Below are 22,747 nucleotides of genomic sequence, written 5' to 3' on the forward strand. Positions count from 1 at the left end.
CAGGCATGTCCAAGGGACAGCTCCTGGTGTTCTTTCCTGTCTACTGATGAATCTGAGAATCTTGGGGCATTGTAGCAATTGCCTCATGTACACAGGCAGCCCTCTCTTCCTACCACTACAATCTGTGAGAGATGCACTTATCTAGCCAAATTGAAGACAAACCTCTCTCTAACAAAGACTGAACTTGACAGTCAAGAGGAGAAGGTAAACACTTGCACCACACCACACTCATCACATAGTCCCACTAAACCTACACCACCAAAATCCACACATAGAAACACAAAAATATTTGTGGAGGCTCTCAATAATAATCTGCCCAAGAAACAGAGACCTCCAAAGCAGAAACACAAGCAACTTCCACTCTCCAACACAACCCAAATGACACACAGCCCAGAAACTCAGTGTGGCACTCAACCATAGCCCATAAAGCAAAACAACGTACCCAACACACTAGTCATAGGTGATTCTATAGTCAGGAACACTGATGTTCCACTCACTAGGCTAAACTGTTAGCTGCCTATCGGGTACCAGGATCCACCACATAACCCACTCACTCAGGACACTCCACAAAAAGTACAAATATGACTCTGTCATTGTCCATGTTGGTGTGAACAACCTGAGACGTACCTCCCTGGACTACATGAAAAGAGACATGGAAGAGTTCTCCAATCTTGTAGTCCAGGCAGGTATAACCCTAGCCCTGAGTAGCATCCTGCCATTGCCCAGAATGATACCGCAGTACAAGGACAAAATGATTGGCTTCAACAATTGGCTAAGCTTATGGTGTCATTCTAAGGGGATCCAGTATCTGTCTGCCTGGGACGACATGGTTGACAGGTCATGATGCTTTGCCAGAGATGGCCTGCACCTGTCGCCTCTGGGATTCTGGATACTGGCTAAGGCTCTTGCCGCCCCTATAGTGCCTTTTTTAAGCAAGGTTCAAATGGCAAATTCACCACCATAACAGGTACAGGCAAGCAAAAACTGAGGGTAATGCTACTCAATGCTAGAATTCTAAACCTCAAAATGCAGTCACTCGAGGCACTCCTTAAAATGGACAACATTGATATCTGTACAGTGACTGAGACCTGGTTCAAGGTTCCAGAGAGCACCCCTGCATTACCAAGCTATAACTCATACCACACCTTTCGGCCATCTAACCTGGACCGGAACACCAAAGGTGGAGATGTGTCCATATTCATTAAGGATATCCACATCTCCAGACTTGTTGCCCAATATAATGCATCCAAAATTATCCAAGTGCAACTAACTCTGGGCAAAACTGCAATCTAAATTGTAGCTTGCTACAGATCCCCCACCATGCCCCAGGATTCCAACTCTTCTTTTCTTGATATACTGGAAAATATTAGGGTTCAGCCAAACACCCAAATAATGGGTGATTTCAAGTACCCCACCATTAACTGGGAAAATTACTCATGTACCAACTCCTTTGCACAGTGCTTTCTAGAATTCATTAACTCCAATGCCTGGATCAACTTATCCACACCCCCACCAGGGGCAACAATATCCTAGACCTAGTCATTACCAACATGAGTGACTGGTGTTTCACAACTGAAGTCAACTCTTCATTGGTCAGATCACACCATAAGCTAATCACAATAGATATCCACATCCTGCCCCGTCCCCCATTAAGGAAAACACTGTAAAAAATTTCTCCAAAGCCAACTTCATGCTTCTCAAGACAGAAGGGTCAAACTTCTCGACACCGATACAGATGGACAATACAGTTATGACTGCTGAGTCCTGCACAGATGCACTCTATAAGCACTTACAGAGTGCATGGATCATGCTATCCCTAACAGAACCAAGACGCTATCTTCAAAAAAAAACAAAGCCAATCTGGTGGTCCCCTGAAATAAACAAATTCTACAACAGAAGGAAGAAACTGTTGCAAAAAATCCCATGAGTGGAGGAACTCCCTGGTTCAGCCTCAGTAAGAAGTTGAGATCCCTCATAAAATCCTCCAAAGCTAGCTATGAAAAACAAGATTGCCACTGATTCTAAGGGCAACCACAAAGCATTCTATAGCTATGTCAAAAATCTCAATGGCAACACCCAGATCTGCTCTGAGTTACAGAACAATGACACAAAAATTACAGAACCGACTGATATTGCCAACATCCTGGCCAATAGGTTCAATGCTAACTTTACTCCCCTCTCACCCCCTAAAGGGCCCATATCTATACCGGAAGAATGCAGAGTCTCTGTAATCACAACTACACAGGTAAAAACTGCACTCTCTAAAGCCAAGAACACAGCATCCATGGGACCGGACAACATCCCAGCCTACACTTTATATGAACTTCAGAATGAACTGACTCCCCACCTAAGCACCATGTTCAATCATAGCCTCACATCAGGCTTTGTGCCCACTGAATGGCTCACTGCAACAGTCATCCCACTTCACAAAGGGGGAGCCACCATGGACCTCAGGAACTATCGTGCTATTAGCTTGATGAGCCTGGTTTGCAAGGTCATGGAACGTATCATCATGGAACTCATAAACAAAGACATTGGTAACATCCAATCTCTGAACCCCACCCAGTTCAGGTTTGTGAAAGGCAGATCATGCCTCCTGAACCTGACTGACTTCTTTGAAACAGTCACCAAAGCCGTAGATGAGGGTAAGGTGGTGCACAGAGCATATCTAAACCTCGCCAAGGCTTTCGATATCATCCCCCATTCTGGAATTATAGATGAACTCACTAAACTGGGTATAAATCCCTACGTCACAAGATGGGTTGCCAACTGGCTCACTTACAGAACCCACATTGTAAAAGTTGGAGACTCCAAATCTGACTTCAAACCAGTCCTGGGTCCTCTCCTGTTTAGTATGTTCTTCTCTGAAGTACAGGCTAACACAGAAGGTCTCTGGCTAATGAAGTTCTCAGATGACTGCAAATGAGGTGCCATAGTCGATTTCCCAAATGACGTGGACATCCTGCAGAAGGGCCTCACTGAGACAGATGCCTGGTATCAGAGCCATGGCCACAAGTTCAATGCCAAAAAGTGCATTGTCATCTCCTTTGCTACAAACTATCTACCCATGAACTACCACATAGGCAGTAGTCTACTTAATGCTGAATGTGTGATAAGAGACCTTGGGACTCGGGTGGACAGTAGTCTCTCCTTTGATAATCACATCGCCACAGTAGTCAGGAAATCCTTCTACATGGCAAACCTCATCACGAAAGGGTTCTCATCCAGGAAAAAAGAGGTCATTGTTCCCCTCTACTCGGCTCTCATTAGACCCATTATAGAGTACAATGCCACTTTTGGAATGTACCCCACAAGACATCTGCAACACCTGGAAAGGCAACAAAAGTACCTCACAAAGAGGATTACCAGACTCAAACAGATGCCCTATGCTGACCGTCTCAAAAAACTCCAGCTTAACTCCATAGCATATAACCACTTCGAAGTGATCTCTGCCTAACATAAAAAGCTATGCCAAACCCAGAGCTGTTGGACATGCTACACCTAAAGAAATCCTAATCCCTTTGAGCTACATGCTCTAGGGACCTAAACCTTGTCACTACAATAAATAGAACATGCTGGAGGGATGGATTCCTGTCCCAGAGACTTCCCATACTCTTGAACAAGCTACCCATCTATGTCAAGCAGAGCTCTTCATTAGCACTCTTCAAGAAAAATCTTGATGAGTGGATGGGAAATAGGAAATTCACCCCAGGGATCACTTCAGTGGCTCTTCTCAAGAGGGGCACAGGAAAATAACTTCATTGGGTGGCGAAAGCCAGGGAACCTTGTTGGCTAGGCTTACATAGGTCCTTGGGCCAATAGCCTAGTAACTACCTACCTATAAACCTATGAACCTATAAACCCTTTTATCACCCACTGGATAGGACCCAGGAGGTCAAATGAGATAAGGCCACCTCCACTAAGAAGCCAGTCACTAGTGGAGTTCCCAAGGGTTCCGTACTGGGCCCACTCCTTTTTTATATCTATTTCTCTGAAATGGAAGCAAATGCTGAAGGTTTATGGCTGACTACGTTTGCAGATTATTGCAATTTGGGGGTTATCACTGACTGCCCTGCAGACACTAGGATTCTTCAAAGAAGGTCTATCTCTGACTAACAAATGGTGCCAAAGCCATGATCTTAAACTCAGTGATAATAAATGCCTAGTTGTACCCTTTGGAAAGTCAACTATCCCAGCTAATTATCAAGTTGATAATACACCCCTAAGAGTCAACCCAGTGGTCAGGGATCTGGATACACATGTACACAGTAGCCTTGCCTTCAACCAGCACATGACCACATTAGTGAGGAAATCCTTTAATGTATCACAACTTATCAGTAACAGTATGGCATCTAGGTCCAAAGAGGTCATTATCCCACTGTATTCCACCCTCACCAGACTAATTATACAGTACAATGCTCCCTTTGGCATGTAACTGACCAGGCATATGCATTAACTAAAGTGACCTCAAAGGTTCCTTACAAAAAAATACAAGGTGTAACAAACATGTTTTATGCAGAGTGCCTTAATGCCCCTTCCCTCTGCTCAGTCTAGAGACTTCTGAGAAGTAATCTGTATCTGGCTTACAAGGCATCCAGAGACCCCACACTTACGAATCTCCTACATATTCATAAGTCAAAAAGTACCAGAAATGCAAGGTCTAGCAACCTGAATTTTGTCTGTGAATTAAACAGAACATGCTGGAAAGACAGTTATGTGCCCCAGAGACTGCCCCTCCTATGGAACAGGCTTCCCATCATTGTGAAGCTGAATTTGTCTATTACCCAGTTTAAGCACAAGTTAGAAAAGTGGATGAGGATTAGGAAATTTACAGTGGGCTTGGCACCCATGACACCTATGGACAGAGGTAGCTTATAAATGCCTGGCTCTCAATGTCCTTTTCATAGGTTCATAGGAGGTTAGTAGGCTAATGGCTCTAGAGCCCATATAAGTTTAGCCATATTTATCCTGAATTGCCCCAATTGTCGGTGGTTAGGTGAGTAAAGTTCAGAGAGCTAAGGGTCTATGGTAGTTAATACTGACTTCCTTTGTCCAGGAGAGACATGGGCACCACCCCAGGAGTGAATTTGCGGTCACCAATCCATTGATGTAGATTGCATTCGAACAGGGTCAATGAGGGGCTCTGTTTCACGCGAACTGGAAGCTTGTTCCAGAGAAGTGGCAGTCTCTGGGAGATGTATATAACTCTCCAGTATGACCGCTTCATGTCAGAAGCCAAGTTATGATCTCTGGAGCGAGTGATCCTCCTGCAGTTTGATTTGTGAATGTGTAGCATTTTCATCAGGACTAGGTCAGAGACGGCCCTGTTAGCCAGGCACAAGTCACCATTAGCAACCTGTAGGAAACAGAATACAGTGACAGGGATTTCAGTATTTCCATGTAAAACTTGTTTTGTGTAGCCTGTAATTTCTTGGTGAGAAAACTCTGTGATCTCTCCAACTGTTGCAGGTGTCTGGTGAGGTACATACAAAAGGAAGCATTGTAGTTAATCACTGGTCTAATCAGGGCGAAGTATAATGGAATTATAACATCCTTAGATCTAGATGTGATGCCTTTACTTATAAGATGTACTACATAGAAGGATTTCCCCACTACTGTGGATACATGGTGGTCAAAGTTCAAATTGTATCAACCTGAGTACCCAGATCATGTACCACTGGATCTATATTTAGGGGGGTGTTGTTTATAATGGAATTAACAGGGATGTTAGCTTTCTCAAAGGGAATAATAATGCATTTTGTTTGCATTTAACTTTAATCTGTGACTTTAGCACCAATTATTTGCCTGTGTTATCTATTTCTGTAGTATATTAACATAGTTGGGGACTCAGTGATTGCTCCCAATTTGCAATCATCAGTGAACTTGGTCAGCCACAGGCCATCCGAGTTTTCCTGGACTTCTGAGAAATAAATTCTGAACAGTAAGGGACCTAGCACAGAACTCTGTGGTGACTGGTCTTTTGCTAGAGGTGAAGTCACCCACTTTGACAGTATTTGTCCTGTCAGTGAGCCAGTTGGCTACCCATCTGGAAATATAGAGGTTAGTTCCCAACAGGGAGTGTTTTTGTATAATATGTGAGTGGGGAGTTGTGTCAAATGTCTTGGCTAGGTCAAGATAGGCAGTATGCACTGTCTTTCCATCAACAAGGGCCTTAGTGACTTTCTTGAAGAATTCAACCATGTTTAACAGGCATGAGCTACCTTTAACGAATCTGAACTAGGTTGGATCCAGAGTTCAGAGATTATCTATGTCCTTGTTAATAAGGTACCTAATGATTCTTTCCACTGCCTTGCAGATGAGGCTAGTCAAGCTTATGGGCCTAAAATTCCCAGGGTCGGTTGATGGCCCCCTTTATGCAGAGGGACTACTGTTGCTGTCCTCCATTCTGCTGGAGCATAGCCAGTTCTCAGGTTGTGGTTAAGCAGGGATCCAAATAGGTCTCCTAGGTCATGTTTTAAGTTATTTAAAAGACAACATGGGATGTTTTCTGGTCCCATTGATATCATGTTTTTGACCTTGGAGAGCACCAATATGACCTGCTCTCTTAAGATAATTGATTAAGGAATGGTGGCAGGTATACTTTGGGAGATAACTGGAGGGGAAAGGGGAGATTTTTTTCCAAATCTGTCAGCTAGCAGGCTCTTACCTCCAGTTGAGTATGGGTGGTGCCATCTACAAACAGTTCAGCCCATAGCTGAGTATTCTCTTTTATATTCTGGATGTAGTTATAAAGAATCCCTTGTGATTATCCTTAGCTACAGACTGTTTTTGCTTTGTAATTAGTTTTAGAGGACTTGGCAAGATCTCTAATTTGTTTGTTTAAGCTAGACAGGAATTTCTTCCTCTGCTCAGCCAGTTAGTTCCCTCTTGTTCTTAGACATTAGTTTCTCTCTTGTTGTATAGCCTGTTTATACTAGAGGCTTTTCTTTTTGGCAAGATGTGGTTTTAATCCGGTCAGGTACAGCTGATTCTATACAACTGCTTAAGCGGTTATACAGGGCATTTCTATACATGTCTGCATAGGAGTCAGTGTTATCTGCATTCAAGGGGGCTTTGAAAATTTTTATACCGTCACATAGTAGGAGATAATTTGTCTTAGAAAAATTATTCAGCACTTTTGAGCTTGATGAGGTATCTGGTCTTATAATTACATCAACAGAGACTGACTTATGGTCCAATATTATTAGGCAGGACATAATAGGGGGGTGCAATGCTCTCCTATGTTAGTGAGTACTATGTCCAGGACATTTGAACCTCTTGTGGGTGTAGAGACTAGCTGTTCCAGAGCATTTGCAATGACAAAGTCCAAGGACCTCTGAGCCAGCATGTTTGTGGTTGTGTATGCTTCCCAGTCGATGGTAGGATAACTAAAATCACTCATGAGTAAGGTGTTGTGCTGTATGGCAAGTGACTCCAGTAAGTCCAGGTATGTGGTATGCTTTTCCTGTTTCATGGTGGGAACTTATAACTTGCTATGATGTGGTAGAAAACTTTGCCTATAGTTAATTGGACATGAAGTAGCTCAAGAGAGTCATACTGTTTGACCAGTCTTGAGGTATAGTTTTACTTAATGGCTACATCTCCTCATTTGGTTCTTTCATGCTCAGTTTGTGCTGTGAACATATGGAAGGCATTGTATCCCTGCATGGGTGGGGTGCTTTCCAAACCTTTGAACCATGTCTTGGTGACTGCACAGCTATCAACATCTTTCAAAGTGAGGAGTGCTTCCAGGGTGTGCAGTTTCTTGTTTAGACTCCTAGCATTAAGCAGCAGTACCTTGAGTCTATCTACAGAGGATTTTGTTATGTTGGGAGATTGGTTATTTTGACATTGGCTAAAAAAGGCACAATAGGGGTAGCTAATGCCTTTGCCAGTATCCAAAAGCCTAGAGGAGACAGGTGCAGACCATCTCTGGAAAAGAAGAATGGCCTGTCAACCATGTCTTCCCAGACTTACAGATATTGGATCCCCTTGGACTGACATCAGAAACTAAGCCAATTGTTAGTCTATCATTTTTTGTTTGTATTGTGGCATCATTCTTGGAGAAAGTAGAATGCTGCTTAAGGCTAGGCGTATACCTGCCTGTGACACATAATCTGAGAGCTTAGTCATGTCTCTCATCATATAGTCCAGTGAGGTACTTCTCAAATCATTCACCTCCAAATGGACTATGACTGTGCCATACTGGTAGTTGTGGTTGAGTGACTTGTTTGATCCTGGCACCTTGACATGCAGCTAACAATAACTTGCTCCTTATCCAGCCTGGTGAGGGGAACCAGGCTCACTATGGAGTCACCAATGACTAATACGTTAGGTTTTATGGTGTTACACTTTATGGGCTTATTTGCTGAGATGCCGGTGTGTGTGTGTTATTATGTGTTGTGGTTGTTTTTTGCATTATGTGTGTAAGTGGTTTCTGTTTGGGAGGCCTCTCATCTTTTGGTAAGTTACTAGTGATACAGGGCACCATTATTCTTTTAGGAAAACTTGGCTAGGCTTAGAAAGGCCTCCTAGCTCATTAGCCTAGTAACAATCTATGAATAGCTTGCAAGTCTTTTCTGTACATTTTGGGTTTTCAACAGACATTTCAATTTCCTACTGTATTCTAAAGATATGCATATAGATGAATTGCCATAATGTGTGAATGAGTATGTGAGTATCGTGAGATAAATTGGCATCTAATACAGCATTAGCTCTCTGTCTTATGTCTACTGATTGTAGGGTTAGGCTGTCACTCATCCATATAATATAGTGTGTATCAAAAAAGAATGAAAGAATAAAGAACTGGGAGTTCTTTCTTGTGCTATACAAGCCCTATTAAGATAATCAGCAATCAAAATTGTCCACTATCCCATACCTTGCAAAAATTCAAAATTTTGGTGAAAGCACAACAACAAATAAATAATATATACATATTTTTTTCAAGGTTGCATGCTACTTGCATTGTCCATATAGGAAGCTGTGCTTTTCACAGCCATGTTACTTATTTACCTGTACTCTAAGGTAACACATCCTTAATGGGATAAATGTATGTTCCCTTTAACTTATTAGCAAACTTCCATTTTTCACCCCAAGGAAAGCAGCAATTTTTACCACTGAGCACCTGAGGCTGCCATGATAAACAGATAATGAAAACTATTAAACCAAATAACTATATGACAGTATGTATATGCAAAATGGGCTCTGAAAAAAATCAGTTAATCAGATTGGTTATCAAGGTTGTTTCATATATATTTTTCATACATCTAAAATTAAGTACACTCACCAAAGGTTTTATAAAAAAACAATTTCCCAAGTGACTCAAATTGTGTGTTGAGCAGATTATAATATGCCAACACTTGTATCACACTAGCACATTTCACACATTGTAACATATTGAGAATGTTGTTATATATACATACTAGCATAATGAGATAAGGCAACATGGTATTGTTTTACCGACACACACACACACACACACACACACACACCCACACACACACACACACACACACACATACACACACACACACACACACACACACAAACTCACTCTCGCATACACACACACACACACACACACACACACACACACACACACACACACACACACGCACACACGCACACACACACACACACACACACACGCACACACACACACACACACACACACACACACACACACACACACACACACACACACACACACACGCACACGTAGCTAGCTAGCTAAATGGATAGATAGCAATATAAATATAGATATACATATAGATAAAGATATAGCTATAGATATAAATATGTATATAGATATAAATATTGATGTAGCTATAGCTATAGATATAGATATATCAAGAGTGATGGTGATATCATTTTTTAATTGTATTTTTTTTTGTAGTTAACACACAGTAATACAGTATAAGTTATTAATTTAATATCTTTAAATAACAGTCAGATTCCATTATAGATGCAACATACCTGAATGTGATTTTCAAAGTGACATCTTCCACACCAACAGTTTGAACTATACAATCCTAACTCTGTCCGCTATGGATGCTATACAAGTGTATTAATATAGCAATTTGACTCTACTTGCAGTATCTTGAAAACATGTATTTCCATAATCTGATATGCTTTGCATATGGTTCTTCACCATTTGCTTTGAAATACTTTTGAAATAATGTTTTTTTTTTTCATTTGAATTGTCAAAAATGTACCTCTCTCCTTGTTTTGGAGCTTTCTTCCCAGGCCTCTGTTGAAAATGGACATTTCAGTTGTCAGATGGATTTCCCTGGTCAACAAAAGCAAAATAAAATAACATAAAATAAAATAAAATAAATCTTTAAATTCAAACAACTCTTTCAGGCACAATAAGATCAAATATAACATGCAAAAAAGGAAACTATTTACATCAGCTTGATAGGCACATTTTTGTCCATAATGTATTGTAGTTCTGAGAAATAAATTCTGAACAGTAAGGGACCTAGCACAGAACTCTGTGGTGACTGGTCTTTTGCTAGAGGTGAAGTCACCCACTTTGACAGTATTTGTCCTGTCAGTGAGCCAGTTGGCTACCCATCTGGAAATACAGAGGTTAGTTCCCAACAGGGAGAGTTTTTGTATAATATGTGAGTGGGGAGTTGTGTCAAATGTCTTGGCTAGGTCAAGATAGGCAGTATGCACTGTCTTTCCATCAACAAGGGCCTTAGTGACTTTCTTGAAGAATTCAACCATGTTTAACAGGCATGAGCTACCTTTAACGAATCTGAACTAGGTTGGATCCAGAGTTCAGAGATTATCTATGTCCTTGTTAATAAGGTACCTAATGATTCTTTCCACTGCCTTGCAGATGAGGCTAGTCAAGCTTATGGGCCTAAAATTCCCAGGGTCGGTTGATGGTCCCCTTTATGCAGAGGGACTACTGTTGCTGTCCTCCATTCTGCTGGAGCATAGCCAGTTCTCAGGTTGTGGTTAAGCAGGGATCCAAATAGGTCTCCTAGGTCATGTTTTAAGTTATTTAAAAGACAACCTGGGATGTTTTCTGGTCCCATTGATATCATGTTTTTGACCTTGGAGAGCACCAATATGACCTGCTCTCTTAAGATAATTGATTAAGGAATGGTGGCAGGTATACTTTGGGAGATAACTGGAGGGGAAAGGGGAGATTTTTTTTCCAAATCTGTCAGCTAGCAGGCTCTTACCTCCAGTTGAGTATGGGTGGTGCCATCTACAAACAGTTCAGCCCATAGCTGAGTATTCTCTTTTATATTCTGGATGTAGTTATAAAGAATCCCTTGTGATTATCCTTAGCTACGGACTGTTTTTGCTTTGTAATTAGTTTTAGAGGACTTGGCAAGATCTCTAATTTGTTTGTTTAAGCTAGACAGGAATTTCTTCCTCTGCTCAGCCAGTTAGTTCCCTCTTGTTCTTAGACATTAGTTTCTCTCTTGTTGTATAGCCTGTTTATACTAGAGGCTTTTCTTTTTGGCAAGATGTGGTTTTAATCCGGTCAGGTACAGCTGATTCTATACAATTGCTTAAGCGGTTATACAGGGCATTTCTATACATGTCTGCATAGGAGTCAGTGTTATCTGCATTCAAGGGGGCTTTGAAAATTTTTATACCGTCACATAGTAGGAGATAATTTGTCTTAGAAAAATTATTCAGCACTTTTGAGCTTGATGAGGTATCTGGTCTTATAATTACATCAACAGAGACTGACTTATGGTCCAATATTATTAGGCAGGACATAATAGGGGGGTGCAATGCTCTCCTATGTTAGTGAGTCTATGTCCAGGACATTTGAACCTCTTGTGGGTGTAGAGACTAGCTGTTCCAGAGCATTTGCAATGACAAAGTCCAAGGACCTCTGAGCCAGCATGTTTGTGGTTGTGTATGCTTCCCAGTCGATGGTAGGATAACTAAAATCACTCATGAGTAAGGTGTTGTGCTGTATGGCAAGTGACTCCAGTAAGTCCAGGTATGTGGTATGCTTTTCCTGTTTCATGGTGGGAACTTATAACTTGCTATGATGTGGTAGAAAACTTTGCCTATAGTTAATTGGACATGAAGTAGCTCAAGAGAGTCATACTGTTTGACCAGTCTTGAGGTATAGTTTTACTTAATGGCTACATCTCCTCATTTGGTTCTTTCATGCTCAGTTTGTGCTGTGAACATATGGAAGGCATTGTATCCCTGCATGGGTGGGGTGCTTTCCAAACCTTTGAACCATGTCTTGGTGACTGCACAGCTATCAACATCTTTCAAAGTGAGGAGTGCTTCCAGGGTGTGCAGTTTCTTGTTTAGACTCCTAGCATTAAGCAGCAGTACCTTGAGTCTATCTACAGAGGATTTTGTTATGTTGGGAGGTTGGTTATTTTGACATTGGCTAAAAAAGGCACAATAGGGGTAGCTAATGCCTTTGCCAGTATCCAAAAGCCTAGAGGAGACAGGTGCAGACCATCTCTGGAAAAGAAGAATGGCCTGTCAACCATGTCTTCCCAGACTTACAGATATTGGATCCCCTTGGACTGACATCAGAAACTAAGCCAATTGTTAGTCTATCATTTTTTGTTTGTATTGTGGCATCATTCTTGGAGAAAGTAGAATGCTGCTTAAGGCTAGGCGTATACCTGCCTGTGACACATAATCTGAGAGCTTAGTCATGTCTCTCATCATATAGTCCAGTGAGGTACTTCTCAAATCATTCACCTCCAAATGGACTATGACTGTGCCATACTGGTAGTTGTGGTTGAGTGACTTGTTTGATCCTGGCACCTTGACATGCAGCTAACAATAACTTGCTCCTTATCCAGCCTGGTGAGGGGAACCAGGCTCACTATGGAGTCACCAATGACTAATACGTTAGGTTTTATGGTGTTACACTTTATGGGCTTATTTGCTGAGATGCCAGTGTGTGTGTGTTATTATGTGTTGTGGTTGTTTTTTGCATTATGTGTGTAAGTGGTTTCTGTTTGGGAGGCCTCTTATCTTTTGGTAAGTTACTAGTGATACAGGGCACCATTATTCTTTTAGGAAAACTTGGCTAGGCTTAGAAAGGCCTCCTAGCTCATTAGCCTAGTAACAATCTATGAATAGCTTGCAAGTCTTTTCTGTACATTTTGGGTTTTCAACAGACATTTCAATTTCCTACTGTATTCTAAAGATATGCATATAGATGAATTGCCATAATGTGGGAATGAGTATGTGAGTATCGTGAGATAAATTGGCATCTAATGCAGCATTAGCTCTCTGTCTTATGTCTACTGATTGTAGGGTTAGGCTGTCACTCATCCATATAATATAGTGTGTATCAAAAAAGAATGAAAGAATAAAGAACTGGGAGTTCTTTCTTGTGCTATACAAGCCCTATTAAGATAATCAATCAAAATTGTCCACTATCCAAAACCTTGCAAAAATTCAAAATTTTGGTGAAAGCACAACAACAAATAAATAATATATACATATTTTTTTCAAGGTTGCATGCTACTTGCATTGTCCATATAGGAAGCTGTGCTTTTCACAGCCATGTTACTTATTTACCTGTACTCTAAGGTAACACATCCTTAATGGGATAAATGTATTTTCCCTTTAACTTATTAGCAAACTTCCATTTTTCACCCCAAGGAAAGCAGCAATTTTTACCACTGAGCACCTGAGACTGCCATGATAAACAGATAATGAAAACTATTAAACCAAATAACTATATGACAGTATGAATATGCAAAATGGGCTCTGAAAAAATCAGTTAATCAGATTGGTTATCAAGGTTGTTTCATATATATTTTTCATACATCTAAAATTAAGTACACTCACCAAAGGTTTTATAAAAAAACAATTTCCCAAGTGACTCGAATTGTGTGTTGAGCAGATTATAATATGCCAACACTTGTATCACACTAGCACATTTCACACATTGTAACATATTGAGAATGTTGTTATATATACATACTAGCATAATGAGATAAGGCAACATGGTATTGTTTTACCGACACACACACACACACACACACACACACACACACACACACACACACACACACACAAACTCACTCTCGCATACACACACACACACACACACACACACACACACACACACACACACACACACACACACATACACATACACACACACACGCACACACGCACACCCACATACACACACACACACACACACACACACACACGCACACGTAGCTAGCTAAATGGATAGATAGCAATATAAATATAGAGATACATATAGATAAAGATATAGCTATAGATATAAATATGTATATAGATATAAATATTGATGTAGCTATAGCTATAGATATAGATATATCAAGAGTGATGGTGATATAATTTTTTAATTTTATTTTTTTTTGTAGTTAACATACAGTCATACAGTATAAGTTATTAATTTAATATCTTTAAATAACAGTCAGATTCCATTATAGATGCAACATACCTGAATGTGATTTTCAAAGTGACATCTTCCACACCAACAGTTTGAACTATGCAATCCTAACTCTGTCCGCTATGGATGCTATACAAGTGTATTAATATAGCAATTTGACTCTACTTGCAGTATCTTGAAAACATGTATTTCCATAATCTGATATGCTTTGCATATGGTTCTTCACCATTTGCTTTGAAATACTTTTTAAATAATGTTTTTTTTTTCATTTGAATTGTCAAAAATGTACCTCTCTCCTTGTTTTGGAGCTTTCTTCCCAGGCCTCTGTTGAAAATGGACATTTCAGTTGTCAGATGGATTTCCCTGGTCAACAAAAGCAAAATAAAATAACATAAAATAAAATAAAATAAATCTTTAAATTCAAACAACTCTTTCAGGCACAATAAGATCAAATATAACATGCAAAAAAGGAAACTATTTACATCAGCTTGATAGGCACATTTTTGTCCATAATGTCAAGTCTTCATCGATACACTACTTGCAAAGGGAGCATAGAACATGTTAACTATTAACAGCATTAACAATGTATGGATGGAATATAAAAGTGTAATATAAAGCAATGTAATTCACCACATATTTTTGTACATACACTATGACTAAAATTGTGCAATGGATTTACTCCATGACTTCTTGTCTAAAGTACTGACTCTTCCATGTAATTTATCCATAATTGTTTTACTTGTGGTCAAGTGGATCAGGGAACAAACTAGCAATCCACTGGGATCTTGCCAGACATACATTTGAATCCTGCCATTTATGAGCCATTGCCTTGCTCTGACAGTTAAGTGAGAGGATTAAGGCTATGCATGTGCTGCTGATGAGTTGTTTCCTTTAGTCATGGATTTTAGTCTCTCAGACTTCATTTGCCTGTTCTGTGAATATGAACCAGTCACTTAACCAGGCAGTATTCTGTAGCCTTTGTGAAACCTGCCTACGCTCCTCAATGTCCTCCTTGACTACATGCCTAGTAACTGTCTACATCATCCATAGTTGGAACTTGACCACAATTTACTTTCTTTGTAATTTCTTAGCAGCTGGCATTAATAGAAATGAAATTGCACTTTCCTTCCCAATACAATGTAACTGAACATCACATTGCAGCAAAACAAAAGTATCTAGTTATTTCAAATTTTCTATGTAACACTTCCTTTATCAGTTGTGTTAATTCTGTAATGAACCATCAGCCTTGAATAACACCAAAAATTGTTCCCAATTTCCCAGAAAGCCAGATCACATCCCCAGCATCATATCCATTTGGTATCATCCATATCAATCTTTTAAAGTGTAAATGTGCTTCTGCAAAACATTCTGGCAATTATTCTAAATCTCCTAGAGTTTGTTGCAACTGCCAAATCCATCAGTGTGTTTTCATCATTTATCTTCATGATTAATGTCACTTCTCAGTCTTGTATACTTTTGTTCTAGACCTGAGAAATAATACCTCTTAAGACCTAATGCACTTGACGAAGTAAAAACCTAGCCACAAGGTTCATAGGATCATAGGGGTTTACTAGGCTATAGACTCAGAGGTCATTTTGAAGCCTAGCCAATTCATCCCAATGTAATACCATAGATATGCAGGTCAATACCCAGGATTGCATTTAATAATGACTGCTCATGTCTAGGAAGGTTCTGGATACTATCACTGGTTAGAATTTATGGTGCCACATCCACTCGTCCAGTTTCCTCTTGAACAGTGTCAAAGAGTTACTCTGCTTCACATGAATTGGCAGCCTATTCCAAAGACATGGCAGTCAACAGGAGACATATCTGTCCCTCCAGCATGTCCTATTTAAGTTGCAGGCCATATTTAGGTCACTGGAATGGATAGATCTAGTCCCATTTGATTTATGAATATGCAACAAGTTCATTAGGTTTGGGTCTGAGATTGTTCTGTAAGCTAGGCATGTCTCCCGTAAGTCGTCTATATGATACCGAGTATAGTGACAGGGACTTTAGTCAGTCTGTGTACAGCACATGCTGGAGTCCCTTGATCTTCTTTGTTAGAAATTTCTGAGGTCTCATCAATTGCTGCAGGTGTTTTGTACAATACATGCCAAACGGAGTGTTATTCTCAATTATGGGGCAGATTAGTGCTGAGTATAGAGGGGTTATAACCTCCCTTGCTCTCGAGGCAATGCATTTACTAATCAAGTGTGCTACATAGGTTCATAGGTTAATACTAGGCTAACTGCCCTTATGAGTCATTTTAAGCCTAGCCAATTATCCCTTGTGAGATTCAAACCCTGTACCTTGTGTTTGTAAGGCAAGCACCTTAACCATTAGGCCACCCTCCCATACACAGAAAGACTTCCTTACTACAGTAGACACATCATAGTCAATGCTAAGGTTGCAGTCTACTTGTGATCCCAGATCCCTTGTCACTCCATGGGTACTAAGGGTATTGTTTAAACTTGATAGAGTGATGGGAAATTGTTTTTGCAGAAGAGAATAATTTTGCATTTCTTTGTATTCCATTTGAGACTGTTACTAAGACACCAATCATTGGTCTGCACAAGACCCTCTTGGAGTACACTGACATAATTTGGGGATTCAATAATTGCACCCAGTTTGCAGTCTTCTGCAAACTTGGTCAGTCACAACCCCTTAGTTTTGGCCTGAACTTCTGAGAAGTATATACCAAACAGTAGGCGGTCCAGTACTCACCCCTGTGGCACCCTGCTAGTGACAGGTCTACAGGTTGATGTGGAGTCACCCACTTTGTTAGTGTGTGTCCAGTTTGTGAGCCAGTTGCCAAACATCTTAGAACAAAGAGGTTTACATACAGCTTGCTTAATGCTTGAGTGCGGGATTGTGTTGGAAGCCTTTGTCATGTCAAGGTAAGCTATATGCACAGATCTGCCCTCGTCAATGGCTCTGGTCACATTTTCAAAGAAATCCACCAGATTTAGTAGGCAGGATCTGCCCTTGAAAAAGCCAAATTGGGCTGGATCCAGGGTCTGGAGATCACCTATGTCTTTATTTATGAGGTCCATAATGATATCATTGGTCAGGCTTATGGGTCTGTAATTCTCTGGGTCTGTTACTAAGCTACCTTCGTGGAGGTAATAACTGTTGCTGTGCTCCATTCTTCTGGAATGAAGCCTGTGGTTAGGCTATGATTGAAAAGGGTACTTAATGGTGATGCTACGTCATGTTTTAGCCTGTTTAGAATCAGCCTGTGATGCCATCTGGTTCCATAAATGCTGTGTTTTTCACCTTGGACAAGGCTTTAATGACCCGCTTTTCAGATATTTGTGGGGGGAGGGGGTTGAGGAAGGTTTGTAAAAAGTTTGGAAAGGATAGGAGAGTGAAATTTTGACCAAACCTATCCACTAGCAGGTTTGCTATTTCTGTGGAGTCAGTGTGTGTGATACCGTTAGTCACTAGTTCTGCACATGCTTTGGTCCTACCGTTTACGGTTTGTACATAGCGGTAAAAGGCCTTATGATTATCCTTGGTTGTGCTTGTTAGGTTTGTTATGTTTTTCTTAAAGGAGCGTTTAGAGGATTTGATTTATTGTCTTATTTGCCTGTTGAGGCTGAGGATGGTGCTTTTCCATTGATGGGGCCTCACCTTTGTTTTCTTAGATAGCAACTTTTTTGTGTTTATTGTAGTCTTTTTATGATGTATTCATACTATGATACTAGTCTATTGGCCTGCAGGCCCTTATAAGCCTAGCCAAGAATTTCACCCATGTTCCCACAAAGTTAGCACCTGTTTCCCCTGTCCAGCAGGGGCACAGGTGGAATACCAGTTGTATATTTTCTGTTTCCCATCCAGTCATCCAGGTTCCTCTTAAAGATGCCAGAGAGGTACTCTGCTTAACTTGGAGAGTGAGTTTATTCCACTGACAGGGTAGCCTGTGGGGCACAAGTCTACCCTGCCAACAAGTTCTATTAATGTCACAGAGACCAGGTTTAGGCCTTGTGTGTGGGTTGCCTGAGTGGATTTTGACTTATGGATATGCAGCAACTCCATCAAGGCTGGGTCTGAGATGGCTTGTATGCCAGACTAAGGTCACCTCTGAGCAGTCTGTATGAGACTGCGTAGAGAGATAGGGCTTTTAGCCTATTTGTATAGGACAGGTGTCTGACACCTTGGAATTTCCTGGTCAGGAACCTCTGTGGTCTCTCCAGCTGCTGCATGTGTTTGTCAAGGTACATACCGAAGGGGGCATTGTACTTTATAATGGGAGTAATAAGGCAGAAGTACAGGGATGTTATGACCTCCTTGTTCCTGGATGAAATACTCTTACTTATGAGGTGGGCTGTGTAGAAAGCCTTCCATACAAAGGAGGCAACGTGGTGGTCAAAAGTCAGGTAGCTATGAACTTGGGTGCCCAAGTTCCTCACGACTGCTAGCGTGCTTAGTACATTGTTATTAATGTAATAATTATTAGGGATGCCATTATCCCCAAACGAGATAATGATGCATTTCTTGGCATTCAGTTTGAGGCCATGCTCCTGGCACCAATCATTAGTTTGGGTAAGCCCTCTTGGAGGATGTTCACATCACTAGGTGAATTTGCAGTCATCTGAAAACTTGGTCAGCTACAGACCACTGGTTTTGGCTTGCACCTCAGAAAAGTATATCTGTCAGAAAAATATGTATTAATGTATGTATTAGTAATATGCTTAGTGCATTTAAGGCTTGAAAAGGGTTAACACATTTATTCTATTTCACACTGCATAAAATCTGTACGAATTGCAGAAGCTTTCTAACCTTGTATTGTCATGAAAATATGCGCAGCTATTGCTTATGCTTTGGAAATTTACAGGAAAGCAGATAAGTTCTGCTTGTGTCAGGAAAATAATGAATAGAACAATATTAACGTTATGAGACTTAGACAAGGAGTTCCGCTTGTGCTGTGAGAAAACACACAGCTGCAGAAGCTATAGATAATCAGAACAAAGACTGCTTGAAAATATGAACTGCGATCAGCATTTGCTTGTGCCTAAGTTAGAGAAGTACCTTGAAATGTAACACATGTATTAGAACTATACAATAGCAGCTTGTAACGGGCTAGGGCCCACCAAGGCCAGGTTGTTTTTCTCAAAATGTTTTTCATAAATCCAGTCATGTCAGCAGAAAATCTGAGTAACATCTACTGTAAAACAATACTGAAAGTTGCGTTTAATTACGTCAGCCATAGAAGGCCATGTCTTGTAGAATAGTATAAGAATAGCATACTTCCTGTTAGTAGTTAGGCAAAATCCTGTATTTGCGTGTTTTTGTCTCCTTGCAGCAATTTATTAAATGTGCCTTAACTGAACCTTACGTGTAGTGGTCTTTGAAGTTTTTTCCTTTGACAATATCCCAAACAGTAAAGGCCCCAAGACCGAATCTTGGAGTACACTGCTCATTACGAGTCTACTACTAGAGGTGGCATCTCTTATTTTGACTGAGTGGGTTCTATCAGTGTGCCAGTTAGCTACCCATCTGGTAAAATATGGGTTGATGCCTAGCTGGGAGAGTTTATCTATTACGCCTGAATGGGGAATAGTGTTGAAGGCTTTGACTAGGTCAGGGTAGGTGGTGTGCACCATCTTCCCTTCATCCATGGATGTCCACAGTGGTGGCTTGTATTTATTTGGGGCTCTAGCTTTGATTTTTTTCTGGTACAGCCAAGTATATAAACATTTATGCAAGTGATTCTGCAGGGCTTTAGTGTAAGCATCAGTGTAGTTACCACTTCCAGCTGGGTGTGGGACTTGGAATGCATTTGTACCTTCACCTAGGAGGTTATAGTTTGCCTTGGTGGAGTTTTTGAGTCTAATTTCACCCTTTGTGAGCTCTGGTGTTAAAGCCAGCTTGAAGGTGACTGATTTATGGTTAGATTTAACTAATGAGGGTCCAGCAGTTGCAGCAGTGCATCAGATTGACATGTTAGTGAGGCCCAGATCTAGTATGTTTGTTCCTCTTGTTGGGGTATGAACAACTTGTCTCAGGTCATTTGAGTTAATGAAGTTAAGGAACTTTTGCACTAGTGAGTTAGAGCTAGCATAGGTTTCCCAGTTGATGGTGGGATAATTGAAATCCCCTATAATCAGTGTGTTCTGGAACATTTGGATTGACTGCAGTTTGGTCAAGTAGGCTTCATGCACATCATGACCCATGGAGGGGGATCTATAACTTGCTATGACATGAATGTGTGTCTTACCCACAGTAACCTATACTTGGAATAACTTCATGGTGTTGTCAAAACTAAGCAGAGGGGAGGTGAATTTATCTCTAATATATATAGAAACACTCTCTCCTTTGGTTCTCACACGTTTGTTTTGCAGTCTTAAAGTGTGGAAAACAGTGTAGCCTTGCAAGACCAGGGTAGTCGCTGAGGTCTTGAACCACATTTCTGTGACTGCTCAGACATCTGCACCTTCCAGTGATTGAAGTGCTTCCAAGGTGTGCAGTTTTTGGTTTAAGCATCTAGCAGTTAGCAGCATGACCCTTATTTTGCTTTGATTGGCACATTTCTCATTGGTAAGTTTGTTTTTGAGACCTTGCCTAAAAGGACACTATGTTGGAGGCAAGAGCCTTTGCCAGCAACCAAAAGCCTAGTGGTGCCACATGCAAACTGTCTCTGGCAAAGCAGCAAGGTTTGTCAACCATGGCTTCCCAGGCTGACAGAAACTGTATCCCCTTTGAATGACACCAAAAATAAGCCAGTTATTGAAATCAATCATTTTTTGTTTATACTGTGGCATCATTCTAGGTGTGGGTAGTATGCTTTACAAGGCTAGGGACATGCCTGCCTGGGACAGATACCCAGAGAGCTCAGTCATGTCTCTCTTCATATAGTCCAGTGAGGTATATCTTAGATCATTCACACCAACATGAACTATGACAGAGTCATAATGGTACTTGTTGCTGAGAGACCTGAGAGCATGTGTGATCTGACAAATCCTGGCAGCAGACAGGCAGCTGACCATGACTTTGTCCTTGTCCAACCTGGGGACTGGGACATCCATGTGTCTCAATATGGAGTCTATGATGACAAGAACGTTTGGTCTTTGAGTGTTACACCTTAAAGGCATGGTAGGTAAAAGAATGGTGTTACTATGTGTCATAAGTGCTGTAAGAACTGTGTTAGTTGTAGCAGTTTTGTGTTTTGAAGGTCTCTGGTGTTTCAGTAAGTTTTTTGAGAGAACCTCCATGTATGTTGATTTCTGTGTTTGATGCATACTATGTGTATGAGTAGTGGTACTATGTGCATGAGTAGTGGTAGGTGGGTTTACAACCTCTTCAGTGTTACTGTTTCGTGTGCGAGAGACCATGGATTCAAGATTCTTTGTGTAGATACATTTCTCTCTCTCTGTACTAGAGTAAGTTATTAGTAGAGGGCTGTCAGTATACATGAGGCAATTGCTGCACTGCCTAAAGAGACCCAAGTCAACAAGGTTGGCAGGAGAATCAAGGGTAGTCCAACTGGCCATTATGCCAGGTTTATGAACTGTTATCTCAAAGAGGGGCTTTTCAGGACTAATCAGGGAGGAGCTCAGTGGTTGGATATTTCTGCCATGGATATTTTTGCTGGCAGTTTAATAGGTTACAGCTCACTGGCACTATTTCTTTGATCAGAGAAAGTACAAAGGATGAGAGTTACACTGATGTGATGCAGCTGTATCTAAGGGAGAAATTGTCAAATTTATCTGGCTATAGTGCACAGTTGTATGGCAGTCCACAATGTTGTGTGACATGCAAACAAGCAGGAACCTGCTCAAACAAAGGGCTTAAATATCTTGAAAAAAACTATAAAAACTATAAAAATGTTCAAAAGGACCAATGAGGATGCCTACTCCAAGTCCTAGACCAACCAACCTTTAGCAGACAGGTTCCAATCAGCACACTCCTCTCACTAGAGTGCAGAAGGACCACTTCCAATCAAAGATGGCCTGGAAAATGTTCTCAGAACAAATAGTCACCACTAACAGACCCAGATGCAGCAAACGTATCTGGACTATACTAGAGCTACTAGCTACCCTAGTTTCAGAGAGAAACATTAGAGAATATTTAACACAGCAGAAAAATAGCAATGAGACACTAAAAATGTTTTAGACAGCAGAAAAACAGCAAAGACACTCAAAAGAATCTCCGATCTTGTAGCCCAGGCAGGTAAGACCCTAGCCCTGAGTAGCATTCTGCCATCACCCAGAATGATGCCGCAGTACAAGGACAAAATGATTGACTTAAACAATTGGCTAAGCTTCTGGTGCCATTCTAAAGGGATCTAGTATCTGTCTGCCAGGGATGACATGGTCGACAGACCAAGATGCTTTGCCAGAGATGGCCTGC

Source organism: Protopterus annectens, chromosome 2.part1, assembly GCF_019279795.1.
Source record: "Protopterus annectens isolate FY-2018-M chromosome 2.part1, PAN1.0, whole genome shotgun sequence".
In the NCBI taxonomy this organism is placed as follows: Eukaryota; Metazoa; Chordata; order Ceratodontiformes; family Protopteridae; genus Protopterus; species Protopterus annectens.